The sequence below is a fragment of the Gossypium hirsutum genome, chromosome D07 (genome assembly GCF_007990345.1).
Source record: "Gossypium hirsutum isolate 1008001.06 chromosome D07, Gossypium_hirsutum_v2.1, whole genome shotgun sequence".
Taxonomy (NCBI): domain Eukaryota; kingdom Viridiplantae; phylum Streptophyta; class Magnoliopsida; order Malvales; family Malvaceae; genus Gossypium; species Gossypium hirsutum.
The window spans coordinates 32935030-32950300 of NC_053443.1; the positions used below are offsets into that span (position 1 = coordinate 32935030).

The window sequence follows — 15271 nt, forward strand, 5'->3', positions numbered from 1 at the left end:
GACCTGAAAATGAGCATAGATATAAAAAGTTCTTTGAAACCGGGCCTCGACCCTACTTAATTTAGCCCATGTAAAGCTCTAATTGTAATGATAAAAAATGCATTTTAATGTTAATATAATATTGTGGATTGATTTAAGAATTAATTTAAAATAAAAATTTACCGGTATTTAATTGGATACGACCCAACCTAAGTTATCAGTACAACCAAATTATTGTTCAAAAATAAAAATAAATACTTAAATTTAACTATGGAATTATAAATAGCAATGCAAAAACATTTGTTTTTGAGTTTCATCATTGTATGAATAATTTAATATATGTTGAATTTTTGTAAGGTGATTCAGAATTAAATTATATATTTTTAAAAGGTCAAAATATAAGTATATTATTTATTAATTTAAGATTTTATTAAAAAGATTAAATAGAATTTTTTTATTTTTTAAAGAGAATTAAAGTATAATTTTTTAACATATAGTAGCTTAAAGTTTCATTATTTAAGAAAGGACTAAATTGAATATTTTCATTTTAGGGGTTTTAAAAATTTTTGCTAGTTGCAACTCCCTCTTGGATATTTCAAAGCTCCTTTCAAGAAGCGGAGTCGGCATAAGGCAGCTTTTGTTTCCAACTGGTGGGTGTTAGAGGTGTCCATGGGCCGCTCGGCCCGACGGCCTGCCCGAAATATGGGAGGTTCGGATAAAAATTTAGGCCCGAAATATAGGCCTGGTCCAAATATAATAAATATATATTATTTTTTATTTTAAAATATATTTTTTATTTTTAAAATAAATTTTTGGTGTTTATTAAAAAAATGGGTCGGACTTGAACAAAATTTCATGCCCATATTTCGGGCTGAGTCCGGGCCCGGGCTTAGATCACGGGCCAAAATTTTTTCTGAACCCGGCCCAGCCCATGAACACCTCTAGTGGGTGTCATGACCCATCCGTTAACACTCGTAATCTTTGATGCTTCTCTCGTCTTCAAAAAAGCCACTAATGTCCCAACGACTTTCTTATCATCTTTATTATCTTTTTTTTTTCAAAATTATATACGGTAAGTAGAATATTTAAATTATATAAAAAATAATATTTTGTATTTTTATATTATATGTATTCCTTTTAGCAAGTATTTGTTTCGTTAAACTCACCAAAATTAAAGGTCCTTTTGATTTTCATTTTTCATGAAGAAAACATGTTTGGTCTGAATTTTTTAAAAATATATGAAAATTAGAAAATAAAAATAATTCATTACTTTCACTAAAATGCTTTTGTAAATGTGAAAATGATTGAAATAATGGTTTTTAACTTTAAATAAATTGGTTGTGCTTCTAATCCTATAAGTACAAAAATATTTTTAAGTTCAAACTTATATAGATGTAAAATTTTTATTTTATTGATCATGTTTCTGTTATGTAAAAATAGTTACCAAATATATCTTCATGTTTTCATCATCGAAAACCAATTTTTATTTTTTATTTATCAAACATGTTTTCTAATTTTAAAAATAAAAAGTGAAAGCTATTTTTTAAAAATAAAAATATAAAATATTTTCAAAAATCAAAATTTATAGCAACTTAAAATAACATAATTTTATACATGTAAGATTTTTTTATAAGTTAAATATAAATGCTCAATTTTTTTTTTGAAATAAATAGATTGAGTTTTTGCTTCCCATTAATCCAAAAACCAAAAAAACTAGAAAAATACGGACATAAGCCCAAAACACCAAATAAAACTAAGTGTGAGTTTGGATGGGTGGTGTGTTTACTTGCGGTTAGTGTAAAAATAGCGGTGGCGGTGAGATTAGATACTGTAGCGATACTGTAGCATGAGAGAAAAAGTAAGCTAAACGCACCGCACCGCACCCAATCGCCCATCCAAACTCACCCTAAAACACACATGACAAAAACCAAAACAAAGAGAATTCTAGAAGCAGTGAGACACTGACCCTTACACCCAATCAGTCCCTTTATTTTTTCTCCATCCCAAAAATATCCATCAATGCTCAAAACTGAAGGTTTCACAAAACCAAGAAGGAGCGTCCAAAAAAGATAGATCAAACATCAAAAGAAAGAAACTCCTTTCCCCCATTCTTCAAACTTTCCTTTCTCAATCAATCCGGTTCTCTCGGTCTCCCCATCGTTGTCCTGGGATCCACAGACGAAGATTCTTTCCCCTCTAGGTAAACCGATTTCCTCCCTTTCAGCATTTATGTTGCCAAAGCCTGAGCGAGTTTATTTGCTGATCTTGGAACATGATTGAAACTGATTTCGTGAAAATTACTCTTCATCTGTTGTATATTTCTTATGAAAACTCCAATATTTGATTTATCAAATTTCAAAGACTTATATTTCTTGACCGTTGTTAATGAGTCCCCTTCGATAATGACTCGTATCCATCCATTATCAAAACCCGTACTCACCGCGAGTTGACAAGCTAAAGCTTCAGCAGCAAAGGCAGACACTACTCCCTTATGAAAACTCGTATGAGTGAAAAACACTGCTCCTCTTTCATCCCTAACAGCCACTCCTGACACCAATCGAAATCTTCGACCATCAAAAGCACTATCAAAATTTATTTTGATGACTAAACTCGATGGAGCTTTCCAACTCACGTCCTCCTTTCTCTTAGTACAAGTGTTTTCCTCCAACCTTTTAAGTTCTTCCATATATAGCTAGAAACAAAATTTGCAGTGTCCTTGCCTATAATAATTTTTCTATCATGAACCTTTTTGTTTCTGTGTTTCCAGATAGACCAGATTGCACAACAGAACATCTTCCTCTGATGGGTGGTGTAAGTCTCGAAAACCCAGGTAAGCCATTGTTCAAACTCTATACCCTGAATGTTCAAAAAGTGCAAACAGTTTAATTCTGACCAAACTTCAATTGTTATAGGACAGCGACGAAACAAATGATTCATTGATTCCTCCACACTTCGACACCGAGGACAGTAGGAAGTTGGGGCCAACTTCTTAAACTTCAAGTTAGTAAGCGCAGGTAGATAGTTCCAAGAAATCCTTCAAATTGTAATTTTAATTTTCCCCGAGAGGTCTAGGTTCCATAAAAGTTTGTAGGAAGCACTAGATTTGGTCTGTAATGCATAAGCAGTAGGATCTTCCAAATTTTTTTGTAAAAGTTTATAGGCACTGCGAACCAAAAACTCCTCCGAAGTCTCTCCACTCCATACCAGAAAATCTTCATGAGCTTCTTGAGCAAGCGAAATCTGAAGGATATTAACAGCGTCTGACTGCAAGAAGGTATCATTTATTAATCCCCGCTTCTAGACAAGTTCATTAGAATTTATTAACTTCGACATCATTCAATTCTGCATATTACCACTATTTTTGGATATTTTAAAATTTGCATTATCGGAATCCATGCATCATTATATACTAAGATTTTATTCCCCAAACCCACATGCCAACATAAGCCCTCCTTTAAACCCATTTTGCCGTCCAAATACTTTTCCAAGTATAAGACGGATTATTCCCTAAATGAGCACCCATAAAATCAGATCATAGAAAGTATATAGCTTTTAGCACATGCACAATAAGTGAATTTGGACGATTTATAATCCTCCACCCCCTATTTGGCCAACAAAGAAATATTGAACTTTTCCATGTTTCTAAAACCCATCCCCCTATCCTCTTTCAATCTACACATATGCCTCCACTCGCACCAATGTATCCTTCGCCTTCCCTATCCTTTTTGCCACCAATATTTCGCTATAATGCTTTTAATTTCTCTACAAAAAGACTTTGGAAACAAAGAATACGACATTGTATATGTGGGGATTGCTTGCAAGACTGGTTTAATAAAAATTTCCTTTCCCCCTTGTGACAAAAGCCTCGTGCTCCAATTCTTGCTTCTCTCCTGAATCTTATCCTTTAAGTTTTGAAAAGATGCTTTCTTCATTCTTCCCACAATATTCGACAACCTTGAATACTTTTTAGCATTGTTGGAAAAACACACCCTTATCAAATTTAAAACCCAAATCTTCTCCCCTTAGGTACATTTGAACTAAAGAAAATTGTTGATTTACTGAAATTCACACATTGACCAGAACAATTCTCATATTCCTTGAAAATGCTTTCAATAAAAAAGCATATCTGGTTATTACCTCCCCAAAGAGAATGTTGTCATCCGAAAACAAGAGATGTGAGATTTTAGGCCCTTTTCCACTAGCCTTCACCCTTTTCAAAAGCCTTCCATCCATAGCCAACCTCATCAAAGCTAAAAGACCTTCATTACAAATGAGAAATAAAAAAAGACTAAGAGGGTCCCCTTGACGAAGGCCCTTAAAGGCAGAAATCTTCTTCCCGTGCAACCATTAACCTTTACCGAATATGAATTCGATGAAATACGCCTCAATATGATCCTTACCCAATCAGCAGCAAAACCCATCTTTAACATTACTTCCTTTAGAAAAGCCTATTCAACCCTGGCATTGGCTTTACTTATCTAGTTTAACTGCCATGTAGCCTTTCTTTTTAGTGCGCTTGTGGCGAAACGTGTGTAATAGTTCATAAGCGAGTAAAACATTATAAAAAATTAATATCCCCGGTAAAAAGGCACTTTGAGCACAATCGACACAGTTTTCAATAATGCTCTGAAGACGGTTTGCTAAAAATTTTGCCACAAGTTTATATAAAACATAACACAGACTAATGGGTCTAAAATTCATTAGGTTTTTGGTATTTGGAATTTTAAGGATAAGAATAATTTTAGTAACATTTGCATAGTCAAGATCATTACCTTCATTAAGAATCCTCAAATAATAGGAGAGAACATCATTCTTGACAATATGTCAGTACTTTTGGAAAAACATAGCTAGGAAACCATCAAATCTCGGTACTTTTTTGGGCCCCATTTCTTTCAATGCTGTGTAAACATCTTCCTCAGTAAACTTTGCTAAAAGGAAAAAATTCTCCTCATGAAAGATGCTAGTATTAATCCTTGATAAAATATGCGACAAATTGTAAACTAAAAAGTATAGAGGATTTTTCCTATATAATTCATTACCTTTTTACTTAAATTTGTTGTTAAAACCAAGTAATTGTTTAATAAATTAATGAAATATGCGAAAATATGAAATTAGGACATAGAAATTATTAAACTATGATTTTATACTTTATTATATAGTTTTCATGCATAAAATGGCTTGTTTTATATTAATTTGAGCATATTATATTTTTAAGCTATAAAGTGGGCCATGCATGATTAAATTAAATAATAAAATATAAAGTTATATTTAATAATTCATTAATAAATTGGGTTTTAATTAATTAAGTAAATTGATTGATTAAAGTGGTTAAATTATATTATTTGGTTATCTAAACTATCTACTAATTTTGGACAGGTCTGAGAGTTTTCTTCTAATTGCAAAACCGTTCAAATTGGGGACCAAGTCAACCCAATTTTCGGCTGCACATGGATTTCATAAACCATTTTTTTGGTTTAATTATACAAAGTCCTTGAAGAGTTAAAGAAATCAGAGATTTTTTCGAAGATTGGTTGATGACAGAGTTTTAGTCCTGAGTTGTTGTGGCACTCTAATTGATAAAAAATCAAGAAAAAATCAGCCACCTTTCCTCAATTCGCTCATTTCTCACTTTTTTCAATCATCCCTCACCCATTCACCATTCTCTTCTCTCTCAACTCTCTTAGCTATCTTTCCCCCTCACGCTTATCATCATCCTTGCATAAGGATTTTTAGCAAAATTAGTCTCTTAAAGAACCCTTGGTCGGCCACCTTGGAGAGCCATCAGCAAAGGAGCAACGCAAAGAACCGAAGGAGTCTCGTCAGTCAGAGTCTTGGGTGACAACCACTTTGAATTGGGTTTAATATTTCTTTTCTTTAAATTTAATTTAAAGATGTTTGTGATGTGTTCTTTGTTCTTGTTTACAACAATGTTAGCTTAATTTTATTTAAGCTAGGATGATTACTTTGATTAAGTAATATTTATTTGATTCATGCTTATAATGTTTGTGCCTCAATCGATCATATTTTCAATTAAAATCAAGTCTATATTTCGTTAATATATGATTGAAATGTACCTGAATTAGCTTAGTGATCCTAACCAGACGACGGCTAATGGACGCATAATTGAAATGTGCATGCTCAATTTAGATCCTAACCCGATTGAATTGTAGGTTGCATAACAACTCTAACCAAGCTCTGTTATCTGCATAGTTTTTAGATTTGTGTGATTAAATTGTTTCAAACTTAACATGTCCCTGTTACCTCACACGAATGCTATGAAACCCTTAGTAAATAAGGATCAGTAAAATGCGTATTTACTAAGTAAAAGATTCGGAAAGGACCTAATATGGTTTCCAAACTCATTAAAGATCGAGTTGCCATGGAATTTTTTTCTGAATGTTATTAAGCATGTTGATAATAAATTGAGTTTAATTAAAGTAATAATCTTAGTTTATTTATGTTATAATTGTTGCAAATTGTGTTTAATTTTACTAAAATCTATTTCATTCATATAGTTTGTATACTTAGGATAATTTGCATTAGGGATCATTGCATTTAGTTTAATATATTTTAATCACCACTTCTCAACTATATTGTGTTTTTATTTACCAATTTGTTAATATAATTTTACAAATTAAGTGACTTAGAACAAATATAATCCCTGTGGAGATGATAACTCGATACTTACTTATTACTTGATAACGACTGTGTACACTTGCACAAACCCTAGCGTTATACAGATCACCAATCCCATTCGAAGAAAATAGATTTTGAATCCCGTAGCAAACTCTCCAATTTCATCTTCTGTGCTTCTACCTTTCCATCTTCTTGCTCCAAACATCCAATAGTATTTTTCTTTTTTTGAGTCGAAGCGTACCTATGGAAAAAAGTAGTGTTTTTATCACCTAAATGAAGCCAATTAGCTATTGCCCTTTGTTCTAAAAAAGCTTCGTCTTTATCAAGCTCAAAGTTCAGTTGGATCTTAACATTTATGAGTGTTGCCAAATTATCATCATCTCAACCCTCAGCCATTAGATCTTCCAATTTTTTAGAACGGGCACACTTCAATTCATTGCAGTTCACCTTAATCCCTTTTTCCCATTTTATCAAACCAATACTCAATTCTTTTAATTTTTCAAAAATATATCCTCCAGCCGAATCCCAAAGTCACTTAATTTCTCATTTTAAAGACTCTCCATCGTCCACCATGCCTCAAATTTAAAATTAGTTGCTTTATTCCTTTTTTTTTCACTAACTGTGCTTAGTAGGATCGGGTAATGATCTGAGAAAGAATTCGGTAAATGTTTAATTTTCGCATGAGGGAACATACTCAACCAATCGTTATTAGTTACCCCTTTATCTAACAGCTCCCTAATATTAGTCTTGGGCAGATTTCCTTGTTCACAAGTGAAGCAATTCCTCGAGTACCCCATATCCCCTAGTTGACAATCATCAAGAGCCTTTCGAAAAGCCTTCATTCTGCGTTCCTCTCTTGGTACCACACCAACCTTCTCGAAAGAGTATAAAAGTTCATTGTAATCTCCATATCCCCTAACCTTCTCAAGAGATTCCATGTTTCTTCCCTAAAACTAGCGTAAGGTGCACCATAGGAATCTGTAAAACATGAAAGCATATCATTATCATTATCCTTAATGAGAACATCTATGTGGTTATTTGAATAACTCCTCAATTGCACATTAACGTCCCCCTTCCAAGCTAAACATAACCCACCCCTTGAACCATTCGCCTCAACTTTAATCCCATAATTAAAGCCACATCGCTTTCTCACCTTTTCCATTCTATTTTCATCAATTTTAGTATCTATGAAAAAGACCATTCGGGGATAATAAAATTTCACCACTTTTCAAAGTCTTCGTACTACCCGTGGACTCCCCAATTCACGAACATTCCAACATAAGATTTTCATTGTTCTCGGTCGACTTACTGATTGGCAGCTGCCGATCCCTTTTGAAAAGAAGCAACAATCTGCTCCCACAAGTCTGACTCAATTTCCAAAACACTGAAATAGTCAAGATTCCCTTTCATAATTTTCAATTTATTATTATTACCCCCATTCAGATATTGCTTTCCCACCTCTTCAGGGTCCTGTATTCCCACTTTTCACTTTCCCGTGCCATTTGCTCATTCTCGATACTTTCCTCTTGTTATTCTAGCGACACGTTTCCAACTGGCCATTTTTGTTTTATGGCAAGTTTCCACAACTGGAATAATTGGCCCAATCTGTGATTTCATCTTATTCCATTCCCCTTGCATATCAGTCTCAATTATTTCCTTAGAAAGCTCCCCTCTTACCTTATCCTCCATAATTTCAAGGAATAAAGGAGCCACCAAATCCCCTAAATTTTGGTGATAAACAGTAGTTTCCAAAATTGGAAGGTTATCTTCTGTAGCCATTTGCTCCACCACAAACGAAACCTCTGCCACCCTTTGATCAGAAAAATCAACATAAGCAGTCTACCCCATTTCCTGAATCACGTCATTTTGACTCCCAATATAAGTACATTGCTTCAGCAATCGTTTACTACATGTTTCATTTTGCCACAGCTAAATAGAAAGTTGGTAAGTTTTTATATTTGAAAGCCACCCAAAATTTTTCCTTTACTTCTGTTGAAATGAAAATACCTCTCTTCAGAGGTTTTAGTGCATCAATTTGTGTCTTAGGTCGACAAAAATCTCCTTTTATTTCCGATCTTATCACCCCTTCGAAAGTCGAACCAATGGCATGCATAAGATCCTTTTTATCACATTCTGGTGGACAAGGACCAATCTTAAGCCGAAAAAGAGACGAAACCAATCTAATCTGATTTCAGTTTACAGGTTTCGTTAGCCTATCGAAAATGATAAGTTGTTACCGAAAAAACCATGGTCTACCCTCCATAATCATATCCAAATCATCTTCACTATCGAATGAAATCAAGAAGAGATTTTTTCCCACCACTTGGATTTCAAATTTCTTTGTCGTTTTCTAGATACTTTTTATTTGTGCCTTGAAACTATCAGGAGTATATGACTTTTTTGTCCAAACAGAACATATTAACGACAGATTTCCAATTGGGACCAACAACGAACTCTTCACTGATAGTTGTACAAGTTCTTCCTCTAGAAGGGAGATCTCGTCCTTCACCATATTTCCCTAAAAAATGTCACCACTCACCCTCAACCCAGCCACCATATCTTACTGTTTCTCTGAATCACCAGAGAGAGCACTCTCGACTTCTATAAATGCTCAAAATTTATATCACATTGAAATAACATAATTTTTTTAAAAAAGAAACACATATATTATTATAAAAATTTTGACTGAATTGATGTCACAAATCAAGTAGACATTAATTCAATAAAAAAACTAAACAACTCATAAATTAATTATAAATAAATTAAAAATACTAGTATTATGTAAATTTTTATTACCTTATTATGAATAACATTTTTTAGGAAAATAAATTACTGATGATAATTATTTTACAAAAAGATAATTCTTGAATAAATTTTTAATATTATTTTTTATTTTCACTTACATGGTTAATGTACCATACACTACACCAAAACAGGTTTTTAGCGGCGCTTTTTTAGGCCTTTAGCGGCGCTTTTTAGCGCCACCAAAAGCGCAGCAGAAAATGCCGCTATTGACAATGCCGCTAACATTTATAAACGCCGCTAAAGGTCATGTTCTTAGCGGTACAACCATAAAAACGCCGCTAAAGGTCAAGTTCATTAGCGGTGCTTCCATAAAAACGTCGCTAAAGAACATGATCTTTAGCGGCGCTTTCCCACAAATGCCGCTAAAGGTCATGTTCTTTAGCGGTGCTTTTTACACAAACGCCGCTAAAGGTCATGTTCTTTAGCGGTGTTTTTCCCGAAAATGCCCCTAAAGGTCATGTTCTTTAGCGTCATGTTCTTTAGCGGCGCTTTTCCCACAAACGCCGCTAAATGTCATAACTTTTAGCGGCACTTTTTCCAAAAATGCCGCTATTGTTTGGCGGCTTTTAGCGGCGCTTTTTCTAAAAACGCCACTAATTTTGGGATTTTTGTAAAATAAAATTTTTCATTTTTTCAGCCCTCCTATAGCAACAAATCAAAAGCAACCAAATCTAAACCAGCCAAAAGCAATAAATTTATATAATATTTCAAGTTAAACGAATAAAATTATATTAATATCAATAAATAAAATATAATTCATATTATTTTCACAAAAATGTTAAAAGTTAAAATGATAAAAATATTTATACAATACACTATGACGGTGGAAGTTGGGATTGCTGGAACATTTCATCATACTCTGAAGCTGCTACTGGAGTTCGTCATACTTTCTGCTTTGCTCTGCTTCCCTCACTGCCGCCTCTGCTTCCCTCGCTGCCGCCTCTGCTTTAAGTTGCAGCTGGAGTTCTTCATATTTCCTTTGAACCTCAACTATGGTCGCTTGCATCTCAACTATCTGGTCTTTTAACCTCTGAACTTCAGCTTGAGCCTGAATCCCCGAAGGCATGTATTGGTGCGAGCTGGATCCAAAATATTGGGTTGGGTTAACCATACCTTTCAGGACCCAAAACTTCAGTAATAATCCGGTTATCAATGTCTTCAAGATGAACAGAACTATCACTGAAGCAATCGCTTCGTACTCTGCCTTTTTATCGTTTAGTTTTTCCTAATAAATAAATCACATAGTTAGGAACGCAATATATATTAAAAAAACAAATGCAATATAAGTTACAAGAAATGAATTAAACCATTAGAAAATAAACACTATAAATAACTAAAACAAGTTAAATCGTATTAAGTAAACGTACCATAATTTTTGCAGCTTCAGGAGTCATAGGAGATCCATCTTTCTTTCTATGTGTAATCTCAAAAAGTTGAAGGCGTCCAACTTTTTGACCGGACAACAATTCCTACAATATAGTAGTAAAAATATTATTTAATGGAAAGTAATACATATTTTACAGTATTAAAAAATTAAAAATACCTCGGCCTCAGCTACACAAGCAAAATTTTTCGACCCGGCTGTGTGAGTGAATTTCTGTTTCTCCCTACTACTTTTTCCAACTCGTTCACGATCCTATGTTATGAAATTATTAGTACGTAAATAGTAAATACTATAAACCAAAATAATTACAAGAGTTTGGAAGTACATCATACCTCGCCTTTCTTCGAATGCCAAAATCTAACCGCATCTTTCCATTGGTACCTCAGCATACCCGGCGGGACATTTTGCAATTTCTCATCGAGGGTTGTTTTTGTTTTATAATAATCTTTCTTTAAAGTACTTTTATGGTCTCTTCATCTTTTTCCCAATGCCTTCTTTACATAAGTATCCGAGACCTCTAAAGCAAACCTCGCCTACAAAAAACACAAGTTAAGAAAGTAAATATAAATGAAACTAATTCCCAAGTATTACAGATGACATTAACGTTTTGTTACCTTAATATTATCGATGGCTTGGTTTTTGTTACTATCGGGCATTTGATGCCATGACTCGTAGTTGATAGGCAACATATTCGCATTTCGTGCTAAAATGTCCAAGTATCCTGCTAAAAGTCGAGCTTCTGTTCCAACAGGCTGACCAAAACTGTTTCTGCATACTTTTACACGCTCGACTGGATCTAACTCGTATAAATCTCTAAGTAGCGTACGTCCTCGACCTCTGCGTGTCCCACCATTTTAAGCTGAAAAATGATATATTATAATATAAGAATTTGAAAAATAAATCAATTAGAAGTCAACACACAGGTAAATTAAATATAAAATTACTTTGAACTTCTATAGGATCCTCAGGTGCAATCAGAACATTTGAAGATCCAATAGCTGTATGTTGTTCACTATTTATTTCTGTCGAGTTTGGAGCATTTTGAACAATGCTTACATTTCTCACTTTTCTTCTAGGTATTTTATCTACAATACACATAAAATAGTTGAAAACTTAGTAACTAATTTCAACAATAACAACACATATAAAATAGTTGAAACATATAATAAGACCAAGATTTAAATTATGATATTACATATAATTAAACAATCGTAAAATCTTACTAAATCATAATTCATAAATATCTTCATTTGTAACATGGCGAACCCATTAAAATTGTGTACTAGTACTAGGGATATTTTCGTTTAAGTTTTGTTCTGGAAAGGGCAAAGTTTCTGATCTGTCGTCGATGTTATCTCTACTTCTATTGCCCATGTCAAACAAGTCTCTAGGGATGTTACGGAGTACAATATACCAACCCTCATCAGTTGGATATTTTAAGTAAAAAACTTATTTGACTTGAGATGAGAATACATACGGCTCATCTATCAGTTGTTGTTCTATGTGAATCAATCGAGCGAAGTTCACCATTGTAAAACCAAATTGATCTTGCTTAATTCCACAAGCAGTATTAACATCGGCCCAATCACCTCGAAATAAGACAACTTTCCATTTGCCGTAGTAATCTAACTCAATTATGTTAGTAAGAAGTCCGAAATATTCCACATTTCACTCGATAGGATTATTGTCCCTAGCACTAGCATAACTTGTAATGGGGGAATTAATAACTATTCCACAATTTTGCGTTCTCCTCAATCTCTCGCGATATTTTGTATGAAATCTGAATCCGTTGATAAGGAACGCACTATATCTTTTAACCACTCGATTTGGACCTTGGGAAAGCCATTTAACTTCGTCATTGACGTTCTTCCCACTCCAAGCCTATTGAATGGAAAGTAAACTGAGTAATTAAAAATGTTATGAGAAAACATTATTATTTGTCAATGAAAGCTCCAATTGCATCCCGTTTGGCTTAACCATTCATGAAAAGATTCTGTGAACAACTTATTGATATCTCGATGTTGTGTTCTTGAGGAGCGTGAACGAGATCTCAATATTTGTTTGTACTCACTATGTTAAAAAAATCTTCACTTTGTTAGACGATAAACAATTTTGGATTGATGGATATTTATCAAATTTCTACAACTTACTTTCGTAATGGTTCCATTGATTCGTGGTGAAACAGAACATATCAATGCGCTTGTACCCACGATAAATCATCTAATTTTGCAATATCAACTTTGCCGATTGGTTCTCCAAAACTTTGGAACAAATAAGTATTGGTAAAGTTATGATCCGTGAGTCCAGCATTTCTACTTGGTTTGTTCAACCTTGTTTCAACATCCTCCAAATATCTTGAATAGAAGGTCATACATTCCTCTGCCAAGTAGCTTTCAGCAATCGATACTTCTGGATAATGCTTGTTGCGGCAATAAGACTTTAATTTGGATAGGAACCTAAACACAATATATAAATTATCAAAAGTTGTAACTAAAACAAAAATAGGTGAATGAAGGAAAATTTTAAAAATAAATTAACACCTTTCTATGGGATACATCCATCGATAGAAAACGGGTCCGCTGAGAATTGCTTCATGCGGGAGATGGATTATCAAGTGAACTATAATAGTGAAGAAGGAAGGTGGGAAGATTTTCTTCAAGTTGCATAAAGTCAAAGCAGCTCGATCCTGTACCTTCTGAAGTTCTTGAATATCCTGTAACTTCAAGAGGTTACCTTCTTCGACATATAACATCGTAGAGCAACTGGCAGTAAATCTTGCATCAAGATGTGATAGTCATGTGGTTTTAGGGAATATAGTCTTCGATTTTTAACACTAACACATCGAGATATATTTGATGCATGGGCATCTGGAACCTTTATATCCATCAACACCATGCAGAACACTTCTTTCTCCGTCTTTGACATTGAAAAAAATAGAAGGCGGCAACTGATATTTCCCATTCAGAAGTGGATTAGGATGAAGATCAGGCTGAATTCCCATGTGGACTAAATCAAGTCGACTTTGAAGATTGTCTTTTGATTTTCCGCCGACATTCAAAATTGTACCGACAATGTTCTCGCAAATATTTTTCTCAATGTGCATAACATCGAGATTGTGTCGTAAAAGGTGATTCTCCCAATAAGGTAACTAAAAAAAAACTTTTTTTTTCCACAAGTCTGCCTCATTAGGATCATCCTCTTCATCAGAGTCATCTTCAACTTCATCATTTGATCTTCTATTTCTTTGCGTGTTTGGCGGTTGGTTCATCTTCCCATAACTAAAATTCATATCTTCCAACATGAACAAGATTTCAGATCCACTGGTCTGCGAAGGAGCTTTCTGAACTCTTCAGTACCGTCAAATACAGAACTCTAAAATCTAAATCTATGATTTTTCGGTAACCACCGACGATGCCCCATGTAAGAGAACTTCTTCCCATTGTATAACCATTGCGAACATGTTTGTGCAGCACAACAAGGACACTCAAAACGACCCTTGGTACTCCAACCGGATAAATTGGCATAAGCGGGGAAGTCATTAATGGTTCACATCAAAGCTACACGTAAATTAAAATTGTCCTTTCTGAGCACATCGTATGTCTCAACACCAGCCCATAATTGTTTTAACTCTTCAATAAGTGGCTGTAAATAAATGTCGATATCATTCCCGGGCCCTTTCTCTCCAGGGATAATCATAGATAAGATAAGGGAAGATTGCTTCATTCAAATCCACGGAGGTAGATTGTAAGGAACAAGCACTACTGGCCAAGTACTGTACGCAGTGCTCATGATCTTGTGAGGATTAAATCCCTCAGATGCTAGCCCAAGCCTCACACTCCTAGGATCGCTTGCAAAGCTTGGAAATTTATTGTCAAATGATTTCCAAGCTAAAGAATCTGCCGGATGCCTTAGTAATCCATCATCGGTTCGTCCATCATGGTGCCACGTCATAGACTCCGCTGTCTTCGATGACATGAAAAGCCTTTGAAGCCTTGGTATCAGTAGAAAATACTACAAAATCTTGACTGGCTTCTTTCTTGACTGTGCATCATTTTCATCGTCATTCCCATCTTCTGTGTTTCTATTTATCCAACGGGATTGGCCGCATACATGACAGCACTGTTGGTTTCTCCGATCGCCCCAATATAACATGCAGTCATTCAGGCAACTATGGATTTTGGTTTGCCCAAGACCTAAATCTTTTATCATTTTCTTCATATCTTTGCATGATTGAGGGATTTTTGCAAACAAAACATCTCTCTCAAAAACTCTAACAGCATTGTTAAAGAGTTCCCGGTCCACCCTCCCAAACATTTTAACTGAAAAAGACGAATACAGAAAGACAATTTTGAGAATTTTGATCCCTCATACAGTGCTTCATTCATGTCATTAAGTAGCGCGTAAAACTTTGCCGCTTCTCCATTCGGCTCTTCATGATGTACACTTCTTCCCAGTTCAGTAAAAGCA

At 34.5% G+C, this 15271-nt stretch overlaps 1 long non-coding RNA gene across 1 annotated transcript; it reads left to right on the forward strand.

Annotated features, from left to right (window-relative positions):
• The first annotated feature begins 1936 nt into the window (after nucleotides 1–1936).
• LOC107954655 (uncharacterized) lies at nucleotides 1937–5592 on the forward strand. Its single transcript, XR_001699639.2, has 4 exons — nucleotides 1937–2179; nucleotides 2747–2809; nucleotides 2892–3253; nucleotides 5356–5592. It is a non-coding gene; the product is annotated as an uncharacterized lncRNA (long non-coding RNA).
• Nucleotides 5593–15271: the final 9679 nt, after the last annotated feature.